The sequence below is a fragment of the Eupeodes corollae genome, chromosome 2 (genome assembly GCF_945859685.1).
Source record: "Eupeodes corollae chromosome 2, idEupCoro1.1, whole genome shotgun sequence".
In the NCBI taxonomy this organism is placed as follows: domain Eukaryota; kingdom Metazoa; phylum Arthropoda; class Insecta; order Diptera; family Syrphidae; genus Eupeodes; species Eupeodes corollae.
In genome coordinates this window covers 27,173,354-27,200,383 of record NC_079148.1, presented here as the reverse complement: position 1 = coordinate 27,200,383, position 27,030 = coordinate 27,173,354, and the positions used below count along the sequence as shown (strand labels likewise).

Sequence of the window (27,030 nt, the reverse complement as noted above, 5' to 3'; positions counted from 1 at the left end):
ACAAAAATAAAAACAAACACTCAAAATCTCAATTTCATCAAACAGGTGTTCTGTTTTTAATTTTTTTTTTCAAGAAAATATTTTCACTCAAAATAGAAAATTGGGAAGCTTTTCTCATAACAGGTGGAATACAAATCCACTCAAGTCAACAAACCTCCATTTTTGTCTGTTGTCTTATAAAGAAACGTCTTGTAAATTCAAGTTTATAAACTTGTCAAAATAATGTAAATAAAAATACAACTCAATTTGAAATACATTTTCTCCATTTAATAATGTCATACAAAAATAAATATCTCATTTTTGACAATATACCTACGGATACTCTGCATCTCTCCCGGATTTTTCCTAAAAAAAAGGTGACGGTCACATTTGCAGTCTTCATCCCCTCAAAAAATATCTAAGCCTAATAACCTGGATACGAGATATTATACATAAACATACATACAAGTACATACACATACGTATATTTGTATCAAAAGCAAACCGCACTTACAACAGGTGGAGTGTTTTTCTCACATACGGAAAAAAGGACATAAATCACCCACAACAAAATAGCTCGTTTTATTCTCTTAATTTTCCTCTCACACACCTTCGATTCTCATTCAAATTCTCTCTCCCTATAAATGGCTAACAAGAAAAAGCTGCCCTGCGCTTTGAAATCGAGTGATTTTCATTTGATTTTGCCACTTTTTCCAACCACTGTGCTCTTCAAGGAAAATCCCAAACATAAAAATTTCATTTTCCTCAATGAAATTCCGAGCAATATTTTCAGAGTTCAGTTAACGGTTTTCTCTCGGCGAGATTTGTTCGTCTCTGTTGGATCGAGAAATACAAAAGAAAATTCAAAATATTTTCCAAGTGTTTTGTGAATGAATTTCTAACGAAATTTCCTGCAAACTATTCTTAGTACAGGAAGTTTAAAATATCAAAAAAATAAAATACTAATCGAAAAGGATAAGGAAAATAAAGGTCCTTTAGTTTCAATTCTTCCACCACAGAAACGTGTATTCTACCCCGAAAATTTATATCTATCTAGAAATCATCCTGGATGTTAACAGGAGTTTTGAGAAAAGCGAGAAAAAAGAAAATTAAATACTTCCTCCCTGTTGCTTCTTTTATTTTGTTTTTTTTTTGTTCGTGTGTAATTTTTGTCGGTTTTGTTTGTACATATTTCCGTTCCTGTAGAGAAGTCCTTGTTGCTGCCGCTCGATGTCGTCGTCGTTGCCGCCCGGGTGCTCCGCGGTACCCAATTTTCGTTCTACAAACAACCAACCCATGTTAAAGGTTAAAATCGTAAAGGTGGATATTTAAGAGTAAAGTGTTTTGGTAAATTGTCCTTCGGAAATCGTCATCGTCCTGGCCAAAAAGTCTTTGTCTGTTTTCGCTTCCATTGTCGTTGTTGTTTTTATATCCCTAACGTCTGTATTTCCGAATGATAAAGTGAACACCTGTATTTCTTGTGATTGGCTGTGTTGAAACAGCAGCTCTTTGGTTTTATTTTATTATTTTTTAAATCGTAAAAAAAGAAATAAAAATAAAAGAAAAATAAGAAGAAGAAAAAGAGGAAAAGTATACTTTCCACCCCATTTCCGGTGGTGCTAAGGCTACGACTATGGTTATGGCTATGGCAATGGCTAAATAAATATTAAAGAGGATACGAGAAAGTTCAAGTATCTTTTCGCAATGGCTTATGGCTTATGAATGAGAGTGTATCTATATGAAGGTAGATATAAATACGCTACAATCTGTGTTGTACATCGCATCCTTGAACAGATGTTTATTAATATTTATCCAGTGTGTCAGTGCAAAAGACATCGTACTCGTATACAAACATACAACAAGACAAAAAAAGTATTGTTTTCGAAAAAGTTCGCCCCATAAACCTAACGAATTCGAAAAAATAAATATTAAGGTGAGTAGACTTTTATTTTTATTTCAAGAGAGGACGACTGTTTTTGAAGGATTATTATTGTTGTTGTATTTTTTTTGTTTAACTTCGCTTTGTTATTCTTTTCTACCGCCATCATATATTTTTTTTGTATTTGGTTCCCCTCTTAAAAAGGTCCTTTTCGCGTCTTATTTCCGAGTGACTGAGTGGGTTTCATTTTTGTATGTTTTTGCTTTAAGGACTACAGGATACTATTGTAGCAAATTTACAAAACATAAAAATATTAAAAATGGCATATCTCTTGTAATGACAGAAAAACAGAGATATCAATACCTACAATGTTATTTACCTTTATCAAAAAATTATATTTATTCCATAATAATAACGAAATTGTAATTTAGGCAGGTGATGATGATGATGGTGATGAGGAGTGTATATGAAATGATTTAATTTTTTGTGTTTGTATCCTTTTTAAATTAATTTATTTTCATTTTTTTCGGCTGAGTTGGAGATGTTTTCAGTTTTCATTGAATTATGTTTTGAAAAAAGCTGTTTGAGGCATAGGTAGACCTCCCCACCATTTTCCCTTAATGGCAAATATAAATAAAAGTAATGTGTTTTTTAATTAAAGGACAATTTATGTTGGAAAGAGGAGATTTAAAAGGTATCCTTTTTCGAGTTATTTTCAAGTTCACATGAGTCTAGTAAAAAATAAATAAATAAATTGGGTGGCGCAACAGTCCTTTGAGAACCAGGGCCTAGTGACTTACAACTCTCAACCATTCCTGTGTGCGAGTAATGTTGTCAGGAATGGAGGGGACCTACAGTTTATATGCCGAATCCGAACGGCTAATTTGAGAAAGCACTTTTTCATGACAAGAGTTACTCTTGGAGAATTTGTCAATTCCTCGCAAGAGGCAGTACCCGTGAAAAGACTTTAGATGGCATAGGCAGGGATCGAACCCAAGACCTCTGGCATGACAGTCCAACGCACTAACCATCATGCCACGGGTACTACCACATGAGTCTAGTAAGGGAACAAAAATTTGAAATGTGAAACTAAAAATAGTTGTTCGAAAAAATTGTTCATTTGCAGATAGGCTCTAGAATCGATCGAAATTTAATTTAAAAAATGATCAAATTTGTTTTTAGTGTTTCACGATATTTTAAATCGTTTAAATTCAAATCAGTAAGACCCCTCATCAGTTTTAAAAAGAGTGAAAGTAGTATTAAAAACCTAGTTGTTAAATATTGTAAAATATCCATCCAAGTTGTGCTTTTAAATTTAATGGATATTAAATGATTTGAGATTCAGTAAATTGTATTATTTATTATTTATTATTTATTATTTATTATTATTATTATAAATTCTTTATTATTCTCGATAAATGTACAATATTTTAATAGCTAAGAATAAAAGCATGGCAAATGTTGCCGTCTGCCTGAATTGACTTATTTCGAGTTTACATTTTAGGTAAAAAAGTTAAAGTTTTAAACTATGAGTTGTATATACATTAAAAAATTTAAAAAAAAATAGTAGTTTGTTTATTCATTTTGTTTAATTCTATGGTACAGTATTTAAAAAAAAAAACAATAAAGAAAAAAAAATTGAATCATATCTTCAAACATTCAAATATAGTTACAACCAAAAAAAGAGAAAATTGGAACACATTATCAAATATGTAATTAATAGCTATATAAAACAGTAACGGTAACCTAAAGCATGACTAATATAGGAGCATAGGGGTTTCCAATCGAGATTACCATTTAAGAGTTGCTTTGTATATTCAAGTGTTAGAATGTTTTGTGAAAAGTAAAGCCTTCTAATTTCCTGTAACATTGGACAAACAGCTAAGAAGTGGTACACATCCTCAATTTCATTACGGTTGCACAAAGTACTTTTTGGATCAAGGTCTGCTCTATGTGGCTTATAGTTTAAGTTCAGCATCTCAGTTCTTGCATTAAAAATAATGCTCATTTGCTTAATAGATAATTTTTCGTTAAAATAATTACTTCTGTAGAGTGTGTGGTTTAGTGTTTTGTATATGAGTCTAGTGCTAGAAGTTTAAGATCTTTGCAAACACTGTAAATAAAGAGAGTCATCTATCTTTACTATGCATTTATAGAAAACTTTTTTCCAATCGGCTAGAGGTGTATTATTAAGATTTAGATTAAAGCAATGCCGATTAGCCAATTCGTACCATTCTTTAAAAGGCGATAATTGAGATAGGAGTGCGTATTGCATTATTTTTTTGTGAAGGTTTGTATCAGGTCTATTCATAACTTTAACAATATAGTCCGCATTTGATTTTAAATTGCCTAGGAATATTTGTGCTATACCGGTTTCTACGTGGATAGCATACGTTGGAGTTGAACTAGCTAGTTTGAAAATGCGTTTGAAAAAGAAACGTTGAACAACTTCGAATTCCTCCATGTTTCGATAGCCAAAAACTTGATCTGCGTAACAAAGGCACGTTCTTATAGTTGTATCAAATACTCTAAACTGAGCAGTAGTATCGACATATTTATTGCAAAAGAATTTACTCCACATGAGATTTATTGCTGTTTTGGCAGCAATACATTTTTCTTTAACATGAGGGCGGAGATCAAGATTATACGTTATTAGAAAACCTAAGTATTTGTATTGAGATACTATTTCTAACGGTTCGCGATCTAAAAACCATTTTTCATTGGGAGCTCTTCTTCGCAGAGTACTTTCAAAAATCATTATTTTTGACTTTGTGGCGTTAATTTTGAGATCCCACAAATCACAAAATCTTATGAGTTTATTAATTTAAAGCTGTAAAGATGTGGAGTTATCAGCCAAAATAACGATGTCATCCGAGTATAAAAGCATCTTTATAAGTGTATCACCGACGATGACTCCACCCGGAAAATCTTTAGATACATCGTCAATAAATAGTGAAAACATAATGGGACTCAATCCACATCCCTGAGGAACACCACATGTTGTATTAAAAAAGTCAGACATTGAATTTCCATTCCAGACTGCAGCAGAGGTGCCAGTTATAAGGAGTTTGTACAGATTTAGAAATTTAGTGGACAAACCCAAAGTAGATAATTTATATATTAAAGAGTCTCTGTTCATCGTGTCAAACGCCGCCTGAAAATCAACGAAAAAGGCGTAAATTTTCTTTTTCTTTTCAAAACAATTCTTAACTATGCTTGTAAGAGCAAATATATGGTCTATTGTAGATAATCCTGCTCGAAAGCCGGCTTGGAAAATACTAAGGATGATATGGGTGAATATTTTCCTAAGACACGGCAGAATCGAAATGCCCCTGTAGTTGCTCGGAAGTTGCAAATCCCCTTTTTTAAAAATAGCACAGATCCATGCTTTTAAGAAACTCTTTGGAATTTCTTCTTCTTCAAGAAGTCTATTAAAGAAGTCATACAAATGCTTTAGAAAATTCGGAGTTCCATATTTATAAAATTCACACGGTATACCATCAACTCCTGCAGATTTTTCGTTTTTCATATTTTCTAGAGTTAATTGCAACTCTCTTATTGTGATTGGCCCATCTAATTCTGGGTTTAAAACTAAAGGAAGGGCATACTGAAATTTTAAACTTGTTGTCAAAGGGTTCAGGAGCTGTTTGAAGTGCTCGGAGAGTTTTTCAACATCAATAGCTGAGGCTGACATACTCTTGCAACCACCTAACAATCTCACGTTTGACCAGAATGTTTTTGCGTCTTTACAGTTTGAAAGCCTGGTTGCTACGCCATTTACATATTGTTTTTCTTTTTGAATACAGAGCATTTTATACAGTTTATTGGATTCTATGTAAAGACTTTTAAAAAAATTGAATTGGTCTTCCTAAACAGATTGAGATTTGCGAAAGATTTGTTGCGGAGTTTTCTACATTCCCAATCAAACCACTCAGCTACAAATTTATCTCTGGATTTAGGTTTTACCACAACTGCTGCTTGTCTTACACTTTTTAAAATATTTTCAACGGCCTGGTCACAACTATAATGTTCTTGGGAGGAAAGGCAATTAACCTGAGCGTCGAGCCTTCGTCTATACACTTCAGCACGATTTTCTATCCATTTAAATCTATTTAATGTGGTAATGGGTGATAAAGTTACATCTTGAAATTTTATAGAGGTTACAACTGGTAAATGACCAGAGAAATTTGCAGATACAACCTCGAAATCCTCGACAACATTAAGCCAATGACCTCTCGCAAAACAATAATCAATAACCGAATGACCTTGACCCGAAATGAAGGTGAGATCGGCTCTTCTGTCACTGTTAGTAATACCGTTGAGTACCAATTAACCAAAATCTTCAGCGAAATCCATAAGTTGCCTTCCACATCTATTTAAAGTTCCATCCATAGAATTCCTAACACTTGCATATACATGAGAAACATTTTGCACCAGAGAATCTGGGTTCTGAAAATTACCAATTCTACCATTAAGATCACCGAGTACCATGATATTTTGCAATTCATTTTCATTAAAAAATATTTTCAATTCATTAAAATCATTTGCCCAATTATTGCAGTTTAAATAAGTTGGTACAATATAATAGAAGTCATGCTTATGGTTTATCTCTACAACTGTTTTCCTACCAATTCTTATAAATTTAACAAAATTGTTAAAATTACATTTAAATGCAATTAACATTCCACCGCTAGCTCTACCAAAAATATTACTTCTCGTGGCTGGAATAAATTTTATATAATAATCTTTAAAATACTTCACAAATTGTGATTTAAACTTGTGAAAAGTTTCTATCAAAATAATAATATCATACTTTAAAATAAATTCAAAAAAAGCAGGAATTACTAATTTGTTTTTTAACCCAGACACATTATAACATAAAATTTTTAAATTTAAATGGCAGTAAATTGCATACATTGAAAATATGCCAACTCAAAATTTGCAAGCAACCATTATGTTCTATTTCCAATATAATCAATATAATGAAAGGTATTACAACTTTCTGTCTCCTGGAGAAAAAAAAAAAACAATTTAAAGCCAAACAAAATAAGTAGTTATAACTTTGATAAACTTTTGATTTAAAGATTTAGTCAATTTAAAGTGTATGAATTTTAATAGAAAAACAAACCGATTTTTTTTGAACACATACATTTTTTAAACAAATTAATTTAAAGTGTGAAAACAAATCACTCAAATAAAATACAAATCTGCTATTGATTTGATAATTTTATAATTGTCTCAAAAAACAATTTAACCATTTTTAAATACACTAAGTCCAAAAAGTCATCGTGCAGCATCCTAATTTTAGTATTTTTTTTTTTGAAAAAAACTAGTAGGCATAAATGTAGAAACCAAAGTATTAACATTGAAAAAAAATTAGTTTCCACCATCAAATTTTTACTACATTTAAAAAAAATTGATTGTGATTTTCAAAAACCCGTTTTTAATATATACATTTTGAACCATGTGTAAATATTAAAATAATTTTGAACCCACCACCAAATCCTTACGATAACACTAACAATATTATTAGGTTAGGTTAGGTTGGAGTGGCTGTCCAGATGTCGTTGACGAACGTAGACCTCAAGGGTCCATTGTGATACCACTAATGAGGTTATTCATGGGAGAGTAATGAATTTAAACAAACCATTTTGTACTTTTAATAAAGTTAGAGAGACGTTTTGTGTCAATCGTTGCCAGTTCACTGGTGTTATCGAAGAAGGGATTACCGAGAAAGTTATTCCTTCTAATGGAGAGTGCTGGACATGTACATAGAAGGTGTTGGACCGTTTCCTCTTCCTCCTCGTCCATGCAGCTTCTACAGAAGTCATTTGTGTAGACCCCTAGCCACAGAGCATGTCTTCCTATGAGGCAGTGTCCCGTTATTACTCCAATTGTAGAGCTTATACTTTGTCTGCTCAGTAATATCAAGCCTTTTGACTGTTTTAAGTCAATACTTGGCCATATTTGCTTGGTTGCTAGGCAGGTGCTACTTTGTGACCATCTAGCATTTGTTGTTTCTAGAGCATATTGCTTGAAAGATATTTGCATGTAGCAAGTGGTGTTCCTATGTTATGTTTTTGTCTAACATGAGGCAGACGTGTTCCGTTTTTGGCGAGCTCATCGGCTTTGCAATTTCCCGGAATGTCTCTGTGGCCCGGCATTCAAATGAGGTGAATGTTAAACTGTTCCGTCATCTCATTCAGAGATGATCGACAATCGTGGAGTGGTTGAGAGTTTGTGGAGACAGACGCGAGAGATTTAAGAGCGGCTTGGCTGTCTGAGAAGATTCGTATATCCTTACAAGATATAGCGTTTTCTTTGAGCCAGGATAGTGCTTCTTTAATCGCCATTACTTCTGCTTGGAATACACTACATTGATTGGGAAGTCTATAGGATAGACTGAGATTCATTTGTTCTGAAAAGATACCACTTCCAACTCCGTGATCGGTCTTTGAACCGTCAGTATAGAAGTGTACCGCATCGTCTTCCAGGGGTCTCTCTTCTTCCCAGGAGGATCTTGAAGGGATGGACACATGGAAGCTTTTACCGAATACCATTTTTGGGGTGGTATAGTCTAAGCGATCTGAGATAAATCTGAAACTGTCAATATTATTAACTACCACCTCTATTTCTATAATCCATTTTAATTTGTTGTTGGTAAATATTCGGTATGATAGTCAACTTTTTCAGACTTCGTTTAAAGCAAAAATTAAGTAACTTGTAATTTGTATAATGATGAATCTTCTTGTTATTTACAAAAGTCTGGAACATCACTGATGAAATGTTACCTATTGATACTCATCAATTTTTATAGTCATATTATAAAAAGTACTTATATTTTTAATTCAAATACTTTCGTTAAAAAAAATGTTTGACATAAGAATAATTTTTACATAAAAAAGATTTTTTTTTATGGTTAAAATAAACAATTAAAATAAAGTGTACGACTTTAGCGAACGAACTTGCTCATGTATTCAAAGACTCGTTTAAAATTAGAACTTATATTTTACAATTTAAAAATATATCAATGAAATAAATTTGTCTTTAAAATTTAAATACCATTTAATTAATCAAAGATAACTTGGTTTATTAATTTTTTTGTAGTTCCTTAGAGCTTTTTAATGTAAGTCTTACTTTTATTTTTCGTTTAAAAATATAGACCTGTTTAAGAGAGCTTGAATTTTCAAAAAAAAATTACTATTTTTTAAAAATCCATAAAGTTATATTTGACAGTATTGATCATCAGATAGTATTAAGACAGTATAAGAACTTGTTTTTGAGAAAACTTATAAAAAAACTAAGAGTTCTATTGAGGTTCCCTTCTGGTGCAATATACAAATACACTTAGTCCAAAAAGTCTTCGCCTAATTTTAGTGTTTTAAAAAAAGAGGACTAGGAATTAAAAAAAAAAGTGGTAACATTAAAAAAAAATTAGTTTCCACCTTTACATTTATACCAAAATTAAAAAATTGTGATTTTCAAAATAAATGTTTAATAAAAATTAATAATCAATATTTCATCTCAGAATCAACAAAAAGCTGCTGTTCGTAGACTTTTTGAATTAAGAATCAAAATTTTAGGAAAAATTTAATAAAAATCTATCGGTTCGTTTTTGAGAAAATTCGAATTTTCTAATTTTGGCCAACAAATTCGAATGGAAACTACTGTTATATTAAGTCTAAAAAAATAAAATGAACGCCTTACGCGAACCTGCTTACAACCTTAACTTCAAAGTTTGAACTCAATTGATCTTACTTTGTGGGTGTAAGGACGAGGACAGACAGACTTGTTTGATTAAACTCTCAAGTTCGGAAGTTTTTTACGAGTTCAATAAATGTCATCTAATTCTTAAATGTCATTTGTAGACGCAATGAGTATACAAAATTAGTTTGATTTACTAATTATTTCGACTGTAAGTACCATAGTTCGATTTGCTAAAAACAGTTCGAAAATGTAAATTTCTTCTAAAGCAAGCCTTACTCAGAATGAAATTCAATCGTCTAAAAATAGGTGGACTTGAAATCGTTCTGTTATATCAGGCCACAGGAAAAAAACGAAGACAAAATCTTAAAAATATAAGTTGAATACTTTCTATTTTATGAATATGAACGGAATATATTTTATTTGTATTAAATTAAAAGCCAATTTATTTATAGGCTTAACAAAAGAAACACAAAATATTAATAACTTTTGTGAAAATATTTTAACGAAACCTAATGTTTTGTTAGCTTTCGTTAAAAATATAATCATAATGATCAGTAAACGTTTATTTTGAGGCAACACGAAGTTGAGATAAACTATATTCTGTATTCAAACTTGACGAATACAAAATAGACATAATTTATTACGTTAGAGTGTAAAACTTTCTGTCTTATCTTTCGTTTTACCATTTCCAAAATTGATTTATATCATCTTGAAATTCTTAATTGAGTTAAAAATTTGACATTTTTTAACATTCTGCAAAGTTAGAATCATTTAAAGCAAAAGAATAATCATTAATAGATAAAATAAACAGCAATGGGCCAAGGTGGCTCCCTTGAGGTACACCAGAATTGACTTTAAATAAGAAGAAGGGTTACACCTGAACATGACACTTTAATTTCTTTATTTAAGATATGACGAAATACACAACATGAAACGGTCGTTGAGTCCAATATAACTTTATTTGTTAGGAAGAATTTCATGATATAATTTGCAACGGTCCCTTGTTGAAGGCTGTAAAGATGCAATCGACTTGAGTGTTATTCGAATCAATCCAAACAAAAAATAGAGAACGGTAGTAAATTAATAATTGTTGTGTTTTTTAAACTATGTATAACCACATATAACAGAAGAACAATTAATAAAAATTATGTCACCAACAAGAAATTTGAACAATTTCGGAATAGCAGAATTCGCTATAGGACGATAAATCGTAGCTTAATTTCTAGAACCTTTTTTATGGACTGGCGTGGGATATAAATATTCCAAAAATCTGGGAACTTAGAACTTTTTAGAGACTCGTAATTGAAAAGAAAAAACAATGGATAATCTGTATTTCATCAGAACCATGACTGAAACTTAGAAATCAAAAATAATATTGAAATAAGTTGATTGTGTTCTTGTCTGTTAGGAGAAATATAAGAAGAGGTGCTTTGAGAAAAAAAATGCATTGCATCAAATAATTTTTTAAAAGCTAACAAAATTATTTTGCATTAAATTCTAAGGCGAATAATTTGTGTCTTTTTTACTGTCTATTATTTTTTTTGAATGCTTTTATTGTTATTTTGCATTAATAATTTTTAATGCAACATAAATTTGCTTGTATTAAACTTAAATTGTGTATCATGATTAAAATATTAGCTCTAGAAAAGTTAAAAGCTTTGAAATACAAAACAAAGTTGCTACTCTAATTTGATTTATTTTCAAAAATAGTTTTTTCTATAGAGACATGTTTCAAATTTTCGCATACCTTTTACATTAAAGTACCATTAATTTATTATTATTTTGCAACCTCTCTTATACACAAATCCGCTGGCCCGGATAGTATGTCCCCAATTGTTCTGAAGAGGTGTTCTTCATCGCTGGCCAAACCAAACCTTTCCATCTTTCCTACTCTACAGGTCTCTTTCCGAGCGGATGGAAAATAGCATTTGTCCAGCCTGTCCCTAAAAAAGGCGAATCCTCCTCTCCCTTTAACTATCGTCCAATAGCACTCACGTCCCTTCTTTCCAAGGTCATGGAAACGCTGATTAATTATCAGCTCAAGAAATATCTCCAAGAACGGAAGCCTCTTAATGACGGACCTATTTTCGTAGCAATAGGTCCACTGGTGATTTCATGGTTCATCTCACCGAACAGTGGAACAAATCCTTACATCGTTTTGGAGAAAGTAAGATTATTGCACTTGATATTTCAAAAGCATTTAATAGAGTTTGGCACCAAGCTCTCTTATCGAAAATGCGTGCTTTTGGTATTGATGAATCTCTTCTTCGTTGGATTAGAAATTACATTTCTAACCGTTCAATACAAGTTGTATTGGATGGTTACAAGTCTGAAATTCATAAAATAAATGCTGGTGTTCCCCATGGCTCCGTTTTATCTCCTGCACTCCTTCTTATATTCATAAAATCCTATGTCTGCCACTTCTAATCCATTTACCTGTTTCGCCGACGACAGTACCATTAGCTTCTCATACCCGTTTATAGATTCACATCCTTGTCCTTCGGATGTGGAACTTCATCGGCAGCGTATGATAAGCTCATTAAATTCTGATCTTGACAGCATTGTACAATGGGGAATAAAAAAACGTGTAGAATTTAATGCTTCGAAAACTCAATGCTGTCTTGTATCGTTAAAGCGAGATACACCCCCATTGTTACTATCTATGAGTGGCACTTGCATCCAAGAAACTAATCAACTCTCAGTACTTGGTATGTGTATCACAGATCACCTTTTATGAAACGATCATATATTTGATATTGCCAAAAATGCTGCCCGGTGCTTAGGATTTCTCCGACGGTGCAAGAAATTTGTCACCCCTTCTGATCTGTAATTTACAAAGCCTTCGTCCGTCCAAACCTGGAATATAGTTCGCATTTCTGGGCAGTCATAAAACAAGTTTAAATCTCTTGGATTAAAAATGATAGGCGATAGAACTATAATCGAAACATTTACATCGCTAGAAACCCGCCTCAATGGTTCATGCCTTTCGTTGTTTTATCGATATTTTTACAAACAATATTCTGCTGAAATAGCCAGTTGCATTCCACCTCTTAAAAGATTCAGCCGTAATACTAGCACTTCCATTAATACTCATCAGTTTACCCTTGAGCTCAATTTCGGGCATACTGTCAAGAATAGAGATTCTTTCTTAAATCGCACATGAAGAATGTGGAATGCTTTAGCCAACTCTCTTTTTCCCTAAAATTTTGATGTTCAGAACTTTAAGACCAATGTGCACCAGTATCTCCTTTTAAATCCTTACCTATTTTTCTAATGCTCGCACTGTGTTTAAATATAAACATATGAAGGGTATTAATAACCCCTTAAGTGCCTGTAAAATTTTCTGCCACTTCACTTCACTTTTAAAAAGTGAATATTTTCAAAATGGAAAACATAATTTTTTTGAATTTAGTTGTACACTATAAAAATCAGTTCTATAACTACCGCTAAACAAAAATACAAAAAAAATAAGCAAGGTACATTGTAGAATAAATAAAGAGTGCGTATACGCCTAAGTGCACCTCAACGTTATCAATCACCATTAATTCTCATCTTTCCCGAACTCACTTTAATGTTTAGTATCATAAACAAAAATGAAGCTTAGAATATTATTGCATTTAATGATTTCATCTTGAATTAAGAACTAACTAAGCGCAGACATGTAAAATGTTAAAATATGATAAAAGATTACGTAAAAAATTACGAAATAAAAAGCATGGTTAATAATATCATAGTAATTTGAATTTCAATCTTCTTTCTTATGATTTGACCTTTTCAGAACAGAATTATCATATTTATTGGAGGACCATTCGGTTGCGTCTTTAATTCATGATATTATTTCAGCTCATAGCTCATGAATCATAGAATTCCGTTGGTTAAAAAGAATTGTTTTAAAACAATTTCTAATTTGAGTTTTTAGTGACTATACAATTTTTTAAGAAATCATGAACAATCTAACGCACATACATACATATTTAATTTAAAAAAAAACTCAATTTAATCCAATAATACGAAATATTCGTGTATCAAAAAATCAATGTTTGAAATTTAACCCATACTAAATGAAAAGATCTTGTAACGCATTTTCCCCATAATCTTGGTTTATTTTTAAACACTTAAATGACGCACTTCCCTTTTTTTAAAAAAAAAAAAAAAAACAGAAGAATCCAATTACTCATTTCAACATTTTTCATACCAATTGTTATATCTATAAGGCTAAAGTTGATTAATTTTAACACGAAATTAATTTTCTTCTTAAATTAGAAAATTATATAATTTTGTACTTTAAACCTTGAATATTATTATATAACGTTCATATATCTTCCCCTGGATCTTATTTTTTTAAAAAAAAGGAAGGAGAATCAATGGGGTGGAAATTAAGGATGCTAGACGCTAACAGCCTTGAAAATAAAAATGGATATTATATTGAGTTGTTGCTTTTTAGATTATAAAAAAAATAATTGTTTGTATTTTTTTTTGCTCTCAAATAAAATGGATGGTATATTAATATTTATGAATTTTAATAAAAACAGCCGTGGATTGTTATTAAATAGAATTTTTAAATTTCTTCAAACGGTTTTAAATGTAGGTATAGGTATATTTTGATATGACGGTCTGTGTGTGTTTGTGTGGGTATAATGCTATTGGAAACATTTTTTTGTATCCTAAGTTAATATTTTGTAAGGATTTTTCACAGACAACAGAAATTGATGGTAATTTAATACAATAACATCAAAGTTGGGTTTCCTGAAGACAAAAACAGTCACAAAAATATGCAAAAAACCCAAAATTTTAGAACATTTCTAAGTTTTTGTTTTTGTAACTTTTTTATGGATTTCACTCAAGAAATGTATTTTTAAATTTAAGGTATTTGATTGCTTCTGATAGATTTTTTGGAGAACCAAATAAAATGTCTTGATAAAAGGCGTTTTTCTTTAAAGACATACGAGTATAACTTCGAAATGGAATAAAAGAAAGGTGACATTTTGAATTGTCATGAAACTTACTTTATTCGAAAGATAATCTTCTAAGTAAGTAAGTAATTTATTCATTTATTGTTTCGTTTTGCTTTTGGTACATTGTTTACAATTTTTATGAATTTTGCAGCTATGGAATTGCTGTCAGCTCGGGTAGCAAATCAAAATAAATAATTTTCTAGGTTTAAATAATGAACAAAAATTAAAAAACAAATTCTGTTTTAATTAACATCCTTTATGTATAAATGGTTTTCAAAAAGTAATAGAGTGCTTTTCATTCAAAATTATTTAACATTTTTTAAAAGGTTGCATTTTTATAGGCAAAAAAAAAACGGGACGTATACTAATGAAGTGGAAACAATCTTACAGAATCTACAGAATCCTGCTTTGTGATTTTCGAGCTTCCTCCATAAGAGCATCGCGTTCCAAATTTTCATAGTTTTGTATGATTTTATAGAAAACCTCTTTAGCATGATTCAAATTTGATGGATTCAGCGATACTGTTTCTCCACACGCGTTTCCCAGAGCTTTCCATATCGACATCCAACAGTCCTCGTTTCATAGCTCATAAAGTGCCATTCGTTTTGTCAGTCGGTCATCATGATGGGATAAAACCTTTTCAATGTAGTCTGCTTGTAATTTAAGCGTGCATCAAACATCTTGTATTTGGCAGATAATTCTATTCGCTGGTTTGAATATATGTTCCTCCAGGCTAGATTTAACAAACTTTGTGAAGTCTTGGCTTTGACATTGAGGTGATTTTTAAAATCTATTGTTTTATTAAAAATCATTCCCAGGTACTTGTATTCATTAGTAATCTGTAGAGGGTTTCCATTAAAGTGCCAATTGTTTGCAGTGTGGTTGCGTGCAGATCTCGAGAACACCATTATTTTTGATTTATCCACATTAATGACAAGTCCCCATTTATCACAATAATCAGCTAAGCGATTTATCATTAGTTGGAAATTTTCAGAAGACTCAGAAAATAACACCAGGTCATCAGCATATTAAAGAACATTAATTTTCAAGTCCACAATGTAAAGACCTCCAGGTAGATGAGCTTCTCCATCATTTAAAAAAGAGCAAATAGAAGAGCACTTAAAAGGCATCCTTGTTTTACACCAGAGTCCGTTTCGAACCTTTCCCAGTAAGTTGAACCATTCCAGACAGCCGCTTTTTATTAGGAATACATTTCCTTTACACTTCGGATGAACTGCGTAGATATACCTAGCTGGAAAGGTTTGTAGAAAAGCGCATTCCGATTCACCATTCAGACTTAAAGTTAACGAAAAATGCATAAACTTTCTTATTCCGTGCTTGGAATGCTCTAATGATGGAAGCCAGCACAAATATATGGTCGACATTTTTTTTTCTAAAACCATCTTGGAATTTGGTCAGGATATTATTTGTTTCAACCCAAGCCTCTTAGCAAGTACACCACAAAACACTTTTGAAATGACGTTCATGAACGATATGCCCCACTGCGTAAGCTTTTCCATCTGTTCTATTCTACAGTTCTCTTTCCGAGTGGATGGAAAACTGCATTTGTCCAGCCTGTCCCTAAAAAAGGCGAATTCTCCTCACCATCCAACTATCGTCCAATTGCACTTACATCCCTTCGTTCCAAGGTCATGGAATCGCTTATCAATTTTCAGCTTAAGAAATATCTTGAAGAACGAAAGCTTCTTAATGACCGGCAGTATGGCTTTCGTTGCAATAGGTCCACTGGTTATTTTTTATCTCACCGACCAGTGTAACAAATTTTTACATCGTTTTGGAGAAAGTAAGATTATTGAACTTGATATTTCAAAAGCATATGATAGAGTTTGGCATCAATCTATCTTATCGAAAATGTGTGCATTTGGTATTGATGAATCCCTTCTTCGTTGGGTTAGAAATTACCTTTCCTAAAGTTCAATTCAAGTAGTATTAGACGGGTTCAAATCTGATATTCACAAAATAAACGGTGGTGTGCCCCAGGGCTCCGTTTTGTCTCCGTTTTTATAAATGATCTTTCGTCTGAAACCTCTAACCCGCTAAATTGTTTCGCGGATGACAGCACCCTCAGCTTTTCATATTCGTTTTTAGATTCTCATCCCTGTTCTTCGGATGTGGACTACCAACGGCAGCGTATGATGAGCTCATTAAATTCTGATCTTGACAGCATTGTCCAATAGGTAATCAAAAACCGTGTAGAATTTATAGCTTCGAAAACTCAATGGTGTCTACTGTCAAAAAAGCGTAACCCTCCCCCAATGCCACTATCCATGAGTGGTACTTGTATCGAGGAAACTGAACACCTATCAGTCCTAGGTATGTGCATTACAAAACAACCTATTGTGGAGTGATCACATATTTGATATCGCCAAAAATTCTGCTATGTGTTTAAGTTTTCTCCGATGGTGCAAGTAGTTTTTTACCCCTTCTGATCTGGCTATAATTTATAAAGCCTAAAATTGTCCAAAACTTGAGTAAAATTCCTATATTTGGGCAGGTGCTCCTATAACCTACTTGAGTCTCTTGGACAGAATTCAAAAGAGAGCTCTAAAAATGATAGGTAACCATTGTCAACTGAAACTTTTGCATCTCTCGACCACCGTCGTAAGGTTTTATGTCTCTCATTATTTTATTGCTACTTCCATAAGCAATGCTCTAACGAAATAGCCAGTTGCATTCCTCCCCTCAAACAATTCAACCGTAATAATCGTTCTTTTAGTAATCAGTTTACCCTTGAGCCCAATTACGGTCGTACTGTAAAGTACAAAGATTCTTTCCTTAACCGCACTACACGAATGTAGAATGGTTTACCAGGCTCAATATTTACCACTCATTACAATGTTCAGGCATTCAAAACCAAAGTGCATCGGTATCTCCTTTCAAATCCTATCCTCTCTTCCTAATTACTCGTACTGTGTATATTCATTATAAGGGTATTCATATCCCCTTGAGTGCGCGTACAATATAAAAAAAAGGTTTACTTCGGCCACTGTTATTTCACCATCTAATAACTCATCAAATAATAGAGGTTCAGCATACGAAAATTTAAGGAGCGTTTTCTTTTGTATAATATTTTTGAAGTGGTTCACAAGATCATCGGCAGATACACTGGTTCCTATTTGAAATGTTGACCCATTTATTTCTTTTGTCACCTTCTAAAATTGTTTCGAATCTCTTGATTGCTGGTTTTCAAACTCAGTTTTCTTTTTGAAGCAAAGATTTTTGTATTGTTTATTAGCTTCTATGTACCAATTTTTCAAATGTTGGCAGTCAAAAGTCCGGAATGCATTCAAAAGGTTGAAGGACTTCTTCCGCACGGTTTTTTTCTTCTAACCATTCAACAATAATTGGCATGTGATCTGAGTAGTTTTTACTTTCTACTTCAAATTTTGAGTATAATGGCCCTCAATGTCTCCGTTAGTACAAATTAATTAAATTGGGTGGCGCAACAGTTTGTTGGGAACCAGGGCCTAGTGACTTACAACTCTCAACCATTCCTGTGTGCGAGCACTGTTGTCAGGAATGGAAGGGACCTACAATTTTTGGCCGAATCCGAACGGCTGATTTGAGAAAGCACTTTTTCATGACAAGAATTACTCTTGAAGAGATTTGTCAATTCCTTGCAAGAGTACCGGCGAAAATTATTTTTTTTTTAAATTAAGGTGGCACAGTCAGGGATTGAACCCAAGACCCCTTGAATGAAAGTCCAACGCACTAATCATCATGCCACGGGTACTCCGTTAGTACAACCAATCAAAATTATGCTATCATACATCTGAAGTGAATAAATGGTACCAAGTTTTTTATGTATTATGCGTGAACCTTTTTGAGTATTAGCTGCCCCCGTGGCGTTTCTCACATGCTTAATTTCAGAACAAATTTGGTTAGCATAAAAAATAATTATATTGAGCAAACTTTTAAAGATAGACATGTGTTGTCGTGAACAAAATGATTCTGTCATTTTAGCAATATTTTAACCATTTCCGCAGCGCACGCAGTAAAAACTCCGATTTTAAAATATTCTTTATTAGTTCTCGGCTATTAGAGTTAAGGTGATGTTATATGGCCTATATCCTTCCCCAATAAATGGGCTATTTAACACTTCAAAATTCTTCAAATTGGACTTGTAGTTCCTGAGATTATCCCGTTCAAACAAGCAAACAAACAAACAAACAAAGAAACTCTTCAGTTTTATAATGTTAAGTGTAACTAAAGTATGAACTTATTGCATGAGTTTCCAAGTCTTAATCATCCAAAATAAAAATGTAGCCAAAGACCTTTCGGCTCTTATTTTAAGTGAATTCTTTAACATTAAATACTTAAATGAATAAATAAGTAAATACATGCTGTTTTTTTTAAGTTTATATTATTTCTTGGAGACATATTCCCATATTTCCCAATTAGTATAAGTTTAAGTGAGCAAAAGTCTTTAAGTATTTTTTTTAGTATCTAAAAACTATCATACAACCTTCCTTATTCATAAAAGTTTCCTTACGAGTATGGCAAGGGTTAAAAAATAAAATGGATAACAACCTGTCCTTCAAGATAAATTATGCCTGACTTCCGTTAATTAAGAAATTCAGACAAAAATCCTTAACGACACGTTGTAATAGGGTTTTATATAAATTATGACATACCAACAAAAAAAAAAACAAGAAAACCTCTCCAAAATGCTGAATTCAACACTTTAGAACAATTTTGTATTTTAACTATATGGTTGACACGTTATTTTCACCATGTCTGGTAAGTTTTTATCTCATATGTTATAAACCTAGCCTAGAGTGGGTGTGCCTCTTGCCATCCAGAAACTTGAAATCACCAGTCTTCTTCAATTTGAATGTCATAACCTCAGACACAACATCTCTGACTTATAATTATTGTGCATATGAATGTTTATAGTCAAAGGTAGATCTATTGTTAAGGTACATGGCTAAGAAAGGTTAGCGTTGTAAGAAATATAATAGAGTCATTTGGGCGGCCCTTTATTTAGTTTTTAAGCTGCCATTTTGATGAACTTTGGATAGTCTCCGAGTATTCTAAGCAATAAGGTGTTTTTTTTATCTCGCTAAAGCATAAACTATATAAAAACAAAAGCGGGTCGAAAATAGGATTTTGTCAGCCATCGTTTTCAAGAACTTAAATTGTTTTCAAATATTCCAAAACAGGGTATTTTTGTATTTCCCAAAGACATAAAATGTATAAAAAAAATTATTAACATACAAAAGAGAGGAAAACGAAAGCTCCAATTGTTCTTCAAAAAGCTTTTTTGAGATATTGGTATGAGAAGTCGTTTTAAGTGCACTTCAAGTACAATTATACAATAAAAGAAAATAATTTGAAAATCAAGTAACTGTCTGAAATTTTGTCGTTTGGTTTCTTATCTACTTTTGGCTACACCTCATAGTATGTAGGTTTTCGTGCCTTCTTCGTCTAACTGTGTGTGGTAGTTAGTTCAAACAGACAGATGGCACTGTTTGTTGCTTTTTTCCCTTATGTCGTCCATTGGGTGTGCTGTGTTTTTTGTTTATGGCTTTCAGCGTATGCTCTTTCCCGCACTCTCGTCCCACAACCTTCACCTACCCCCTCCACCCCTAGGGATGATGGAAAAGTTGTTCTGAGGATTTTATGCTTCGAAAACTTTTTTTTTTCTTACCTACCTGGAGATAGGTTGAATCAGATGGAAGGTAAATTGGTACTTGCTTTTCCATTCCATTAAAATTCTTCCAAGAAAATGACATAAATTCAGAGTAAGTTGTTGTGTGTGGAACGTTTGTTTGTGTTTATGTGTCTTATTCTTCCAAGAAAAAAAAGAAAAGAAAGAAACGTTAAAGCTTTAGGGTAAAACGTGAATTTAGTAAAATGATGAAGAACAAAAAAGGTGTAGAAAGGTTAAGTAAGAGTAAACTAAGGTATCAAAAAACAAAAGTAGCCTGCCTTAAGGAAAAAAAAAACAAAAATGAAAAAAAATTGTTAAGAAAACTTTAGAAAATATTTGTTAGGTTTTTTTTTCAGTGGTAAAAATGTGAGGTGTAGGCGCGTGATTGCTGATTATATTTGACATTAAATTTTTATTTTATTAGGATGGCCGCACGTGCCGAATTAGTGGTGCTGAAAATGGGACAACAACTCTTAAAGTGTACATAAGTGATTTGGTTTTTTAATTTGACATTGACCAGTTCTCTGACAGCTTAAAAAATTCTCAGAAATTTATAGTAAAAAATTTTTTAATTTGAAATTTTAGGCATTTTTGTAGGAAATGACAAAAAAAAATGGACAGCCTGTCAACAAATTTGCAATTAATTTTTAAATGTTTACTCGCACGTTTAGTATTTATGTTAAAAAATGAAAAGTTTTGTTAGAGGTATAGAACCTTAAGATGGCAACACTATTTTAATTGGCGGTCATTTTGTGAGCTGTCAACTGATATTTAGTTGCATTGACATTTCAATATGAATACACTCGTGCCTGAATATCGCTTCCGAATTCTGAAAATAATCTACGAATTTCTTTTAAAATTAGGCAAATAGCTAAAAAGTGGTAGATATCTTCGATTTCTCTTCTGTTGCACAGATCACATAGCTGCGGCAAATCACTTCGGTGTGGTATAAAGTTTAAGTTTAAGATTTCGATTCTGGGTTTGAAAATAATACTTATCTGAGCAGCTGATTAATCATTTCTGAAGTAGTTCATGTCTGAATTCAATTGAGGATTTAAGTTTCTATAAACGTTTCTAGATGCTGAGGAAGTTGCACTTAAACTTGTGCAATATAGCACAAACATGAATTTATTGTGGCATTAAACACTTTATATTAAGATACCAGATCAATGTTGGAGTTGGAGAAGAACTTAGGCCACATCAAATTTAGTGCCAACTTGGCTTCTTTATTTTTTATTTTAGCATTTTTAGCGAAATAGAAAATGTGGATAAGAAGAACACCCAAGTATTTAAATTCCTGGACTATTTCGGTAACGGTGTTATTGAGCAACCACTTTTCATCAGAGCGTCTTCTTGTTTGCCTTCCTTCAAAAATCATAATTTATGTTTTTTGTACATTTATTTGCAGACCCCAAGTTTCACAAAATAAGCAAAGTCGGTTAATTTGCATCTGTAGCAAAACTAGGTTGTCGGCAAACATAACAAAATCGTCGGCAGGAAGATGATCACAAATATCATCAATGAAGAGAGAAAACAGTAAAGGGCTCAAAATACAACCTTGCGGCACACCGGCTGTTGTTTCGAAACTATTCGAGGAATCATAACCATCCCATACCCTTGCATTTGATGCGAAAATTAGATTTTTGAACATTAATAAAAACTTGCGAGATACACCTATGCAGGACATTTTATAAATTAAAGCCTGTCTGTTGACTTTGTCAAAAGCAGCTTTAAAATCAACAAAGCAAGTGTATTGTAGTTTCTTCCGTTCAATAAACTTTCTAGCGATACTGGAGATAGCGAAAAGATGGTCCATTGTAGAATAACCTGTCCGGAAACCGACTTGAAAAATACTCAAACGATAACTACTTTCAATCCATTTAATAAGTCTTTCATTCAGAATGGCTGAAAAAATGTTTCGAACTGTATTTAATACCGAAATACCTCTTTAATTTTCCGGCGCATCACCTTTTCTAAAAATTGAAAAAATAACGGATTTCTTGAAACTAGTTTCTAGCGATAGCGTCGTTGTACAATCTATTAAAGGAGGTTACAAGGAAATTTTTAAATTCAAAAGTGCTGTTTTTGTAGAATTCCACTGGTATACCGTCCGTACCTGGTGTTTTATTGTTGTTCATTTTTGAGAGCGTAGCTTCCAATTCCACAAGCGTGATCTCAGAATCCAGCTCATTTACTACAGAGTTATGTAGCGCGTAATCGAAGGTATGAAGGTCTTCGTCAGCTGAGATCAGAGTTTTAAAATGAGCTGCTAGCGACTCAGCATCTAGAGAGTACTTCATACCCTGATTACGCCCACCCAGCTCGTTTACAATTTGCCAGAAGGAAGTTGTGCAGTGTTCTAGTTCATTGGCCAATGTTTTTTGATAATCTATCTTTTTAGATAGACATAATTTTTCATAATCTCTATTATATTCTACGTACTTATTTTTAAAAAATTGGGACTTTGTCATTCTAAGAAGTTTTAAATAAACAAAGGATTTTTTTTCGTAGATATCTGCAGTCATTATCAAGCCATTTAATAGCATATATAAACGTATGAGCGCTCTTTTGGGCAAAAGGGGCCGAAAGTTTAATGACTTCAGATATTCTGCCGCAGGTCTCTTCAATAGAGAGTGGATGCTGAAGAAGCGAGTGCAAATTAAGGTTCAAAAGTCTTTTATAGAGAAGTGCATTGTGATCAGACCATTTAAGTTTATCAAAGCTAGTAGGATTGGGAAGTTGAGTTACATTAGGAAAAGGTGATGTAATGTAAACTGACTATTTGATGTGCGTTAAGTGTTGGAGTAATAAATCGTTCGTACTTTTTCAAAAAACGAAGCTGGGTAGAACGTTACTGTCAATGGTTACCGCTATAGAGATATGATTGCTGAATTTTTTGTTCATTAATTGAACAACCATGATGTGCAGGAGCTGTGGTTTCAACAAAACTGCGGCGAACAGCTCTGGATAAAATCGATTTATTGGTAAAAACATTTTCTACCCTATAGATTCACTTTACGGAACTGTGAATTGGTCTCCAAGATTGTGCGATTTAACGCCGCTTGACTTTTTTTCTGCAAGAATGTATGAAAACGCTGCCCAACGCCTGTAAGGCCGAAACGATTGACCACTTGAAGGACAACATTTGCAGTGTTTTTGCGGAAATACGGCCACAAATATTGGAAAAAGTCATCGAAAATTGAACCTTCAAATTTGACTGCTTGCGAGACAGCTATGGAGGTCATATGCCGGAAACCACATATAAATTATAATACAAGATTATCTTTGGATTAAAGTATAATTGCATATCAATTTAATAAAATCATCTTTGATACATTTTATATGCTCGCCAACCGGGGTCCGGTCGTGGCCTCAAACATTAAATCTCATAATTCATCCCGATCGCCAGACGACGACCCTAAGGCTTCAAGTGTTCTGGAGTAGGCCATCTTTCCAGAGTAAGCATAGTCCTTTTAGCCATTAAAATATACTACAAAGGGATTTCCAAGCAGGTTCCTTTACGTTCATAAGCTTGAGTCTATAGAGCTTAATTTGTGTAACAATATCAGCTTCAAGGTAGATTACCTGCAGTTCATGAGTGCAGCGTCTTCGGAATCATCCTTCTTTACATAAAGGACCAATAATCCTCAACAAGACCTTTCTCTTAAACGCGCCTCAGAAAAACAAATACAAAGTTCTATACCTTTTGAAAAACACCCTTTAAAAGGGTCATTTTCTTAAGTTTTGAATTGTAGGTTTTAGAAGTCTCAACTGGAGAAGTATAACAAATCTAAAAAAATCGAAACATTTCTAATAAAGATTTGTCTAATCAGATTTTGAATGATTCCTTAAAGAAAAAGTAGGGTTAAAATATTGAAAGAACGTTTTATAGGTGCTGCAGATGACCAAAACGTACCTTATTTTTACGCTCAATAGGTTTTGCTTTATAATAAACAAATCGGTAATTTTGGTCTAGTTTTTTTCTCTCTAGTTAGAATAAAAAATGTAATAGTTCACTGGGGCGTATACGCATCCTTTTTCTCGAAATTTGAAATATTTTTGTTTTTAACATTGTTTTTTTATTTATATATATATATGCATATAAAATTATCTAACAACTCGTGTTAAAAGATGTTGGGAAGACAAAAATTCTCATGTCAATAGTTCATACATTAAAACCTTGAAACACAACGATCAAGTTTTTCTGGTTAAATTATGGTTTGGTTTTAATTTTTTTTTTTTTAACAACATGTGTTTTTGTATTCAAGTTCCCTTAAACAGCAAAACATAATTCCAATGTTTACTTCAAGTTCCTTTTGTAATTGATATTCATACAAGAATCTTCATCACATCTTTATGAAACTAAAGTAATTAATAATAAGTCTACAAACTATTTACAAGAGTTGAAACTTTTGATATCATCTAAATACCCAAAGATGTATAAGTCTCTTTTACTTGTCTCCTATTTGGAGTCTACATCGTCTTGAAACCCCCTCGCCCCTCCCCCCCTTCTCATAAGTATTCAGCCCAATTAATTTCAACCAAATAAGGTATACATATATAATAGTACTCGTTTATCTTATTCCCATTCCATTATCAAAATATTAAGCTGCTGAGTACCTATGTACGTAGTTTAGTAGCTCAACTTTTGTAATATATTATATTTCATTTCATTTATTTGATCTCTTCCTCTTTATGAATACTTATATATGTTTACGTATGAATATTATTTATGCGTAGGAACGTTCATAGTAGACACATCGATTCGGTTTTCTCTTCCATACTACTGAAGTTTCATATCCTGTCCTGGGTAAAACTCAAATCAATTTCCATTAAGCTCAAATCCATTTACATACTATATACCGTATTTTATGTGATATAAATATACCTATTGATATATTCGTATGTAAGTGTACTTGTTTTCATGTGTAAGTTTAGCTGAAGTCCTTAAAACAAAAACAAAAAAGAATCCAACATTCCTGTACACGTGGTATCCCTAAGGGGTTTTAAATTTTGTTTTTATGGTGATGTTAAATTTCCATTTAATTTAATTCCTGATGAGATTCTTTGGGTAAATTTTTAAATTTATTTGTTCATAAAAATACTTAATATACCTAAAAGTTAACAAACAAAAAAGTATGAGTATTCATAAATTTTAATATTTATTATGTTGCTTCCGTGTGGCTTTTTTTTGTTTTGTTTGCTTCTTAAAAAACCACAAAATTCTCATCGTCTATGGAGATAAGCCCATTAAGGAATTAGCTGGTTTTTGCATTATTAAAACTTTTTAGAAAGCCACAGTTTCATACGTTTTTTTTTTGTCTAATGGCTTTTAGCCTTGCAAGGAAAACCAAACTTTTTTATCTTTAGGTTCTCTTTTTAAAAAACAAAACAAATACATTTCCAGTTGTCTAGGGATACATTTTTCAAACATCAATTCAATTGTTTGTCCAATGAAGGAAATGAGTGCATTCAGTTCAATTTTAAGCGTCGTTTACATGGGCGCTTAGGTTCTGTTTGATTTGATATTTATTCTTTGTTATGCTATTGATATGAATAACTCCAATTTGTGTTTATGAGAAATTCTGCGTAAGTAAAGGTTTGGTAAATTTTAAGGGCCGATGTTGATTTTGAATAAAACACAAATTATTTACGAAATTGTCGTCATTCCTTTTTATTATGATAACATTGATATGGCTTTATTATGTATTTAACAAAATATTGGCCAAATAGGTGCCCGCGATTTTGGGGGAAACCTCCATCTGAGTGATGGTTAAAATTGAGGTTCTATGCAGTTAATGTGCCGAATTATCTTTTCCTTTAGATCTTGAAGTGTTGCTGGCTTATCAACTCAGCTTTTCTTTCAAATATCCCAAAAAAAAAGTGTTGAATCACATGATCTTGGGGGCCAATTGACATTGCCACCACGTGAGATAACATGGCCAGAGAAATTGTCGCGCAATAGGGTCATTGTTTCATTAGCCAGAACATTGACTACTGACTTAATTTGAACGCCCATAAAAAGTTTGAACGCATTTATCGTTCGTGCATATTTCCATGGCTTAAATTGAGTTAATATAAAGTTGAGAAATGTCAAATGAAATGGAGAAAAACATCTGACTTTAGGTGTGGTTCACATTCAACATCGGTCCTTAAAATTTAACCTTCTTTATAAAACTTTTCGCGACAAATCAATTGCGTTATTGACAAGAAAAAAAATCTTATGGTTTACCATCGTTTTATTATGGAGAGTTCTCTAAAAAACAACATTGTTTCGGGATGTCTTATGACACATTTTTCAAAAGTCAATCCAATTGATTGTCAAATAGTTAAAATGAGTGCGTGAGCGAGTGAAAAATACTTCGCCAGCCCATAAACGGTACCAAACAGTCACTCTTTGTTGGTGCATTGGTTTTTCGACCATCACTCTTGAATTATTAGCAATTCCGCTTATCCGATCCACTGGGAAAAAATGTGCCTCTTCACTGAAGATTATTTTCTGCAAACATTGATCAACCACTATTGCCATGTTTTGCCACTATTTTGACCATTTACTGACTTGATTTGAACGCCTATAATAAGTTTGAAAGCATTGCTCGATTATGTATATTTCCATCGTTTAAATTGAATTAGTCTAAAGTTGAAAAATGTCGAATGGAATGCAGAAAAAAGTTTGACGTTTAGTTGTGGTTCACATTCAACATCGGCCCTTAAAATCTAACCCCCCCTTTATAAAACGTTTACCGCAACAAATCAACTGCCTTATCGACAAGAAAAAAAGGTTATGGATTACCATCGTTTTATAATTTAAAGTTTTCTAAAAAACAACAATGTTT

The 27,030-nt window shown here is 32.6% G+C and overlaps 1 protein-coding gene across 8 annotated transcripts in view; it reads left to right on the top strand.

Moving 5' to 3' along the window:
- Positions 1–200: 200 nt before the first annotated feature.
- LOC129947773 (eye-specific diacylglycerol kinase) overlaps positions 201–27,030 on the top strand; it is a 413,734-nt gene continuing 386,904 nt past the window's right edge. For 2 of the 8 annotated variants that reach the window (XM_056058465.1, XM_056058464.1), the window contains exon 1: positions 204–1,912. The gene's annotated coding sequence lies outside the window, so the exon portion shown is untranslated. Of the gene's footprint in view, positions 1,913–27,030 lie in introns of all 8 variants that reach the window. The other 6 variants (XM_056058466.1, XM_056058468.1, XR_008781760.1 and 3 more) reach the window with 5 other exon arrangements.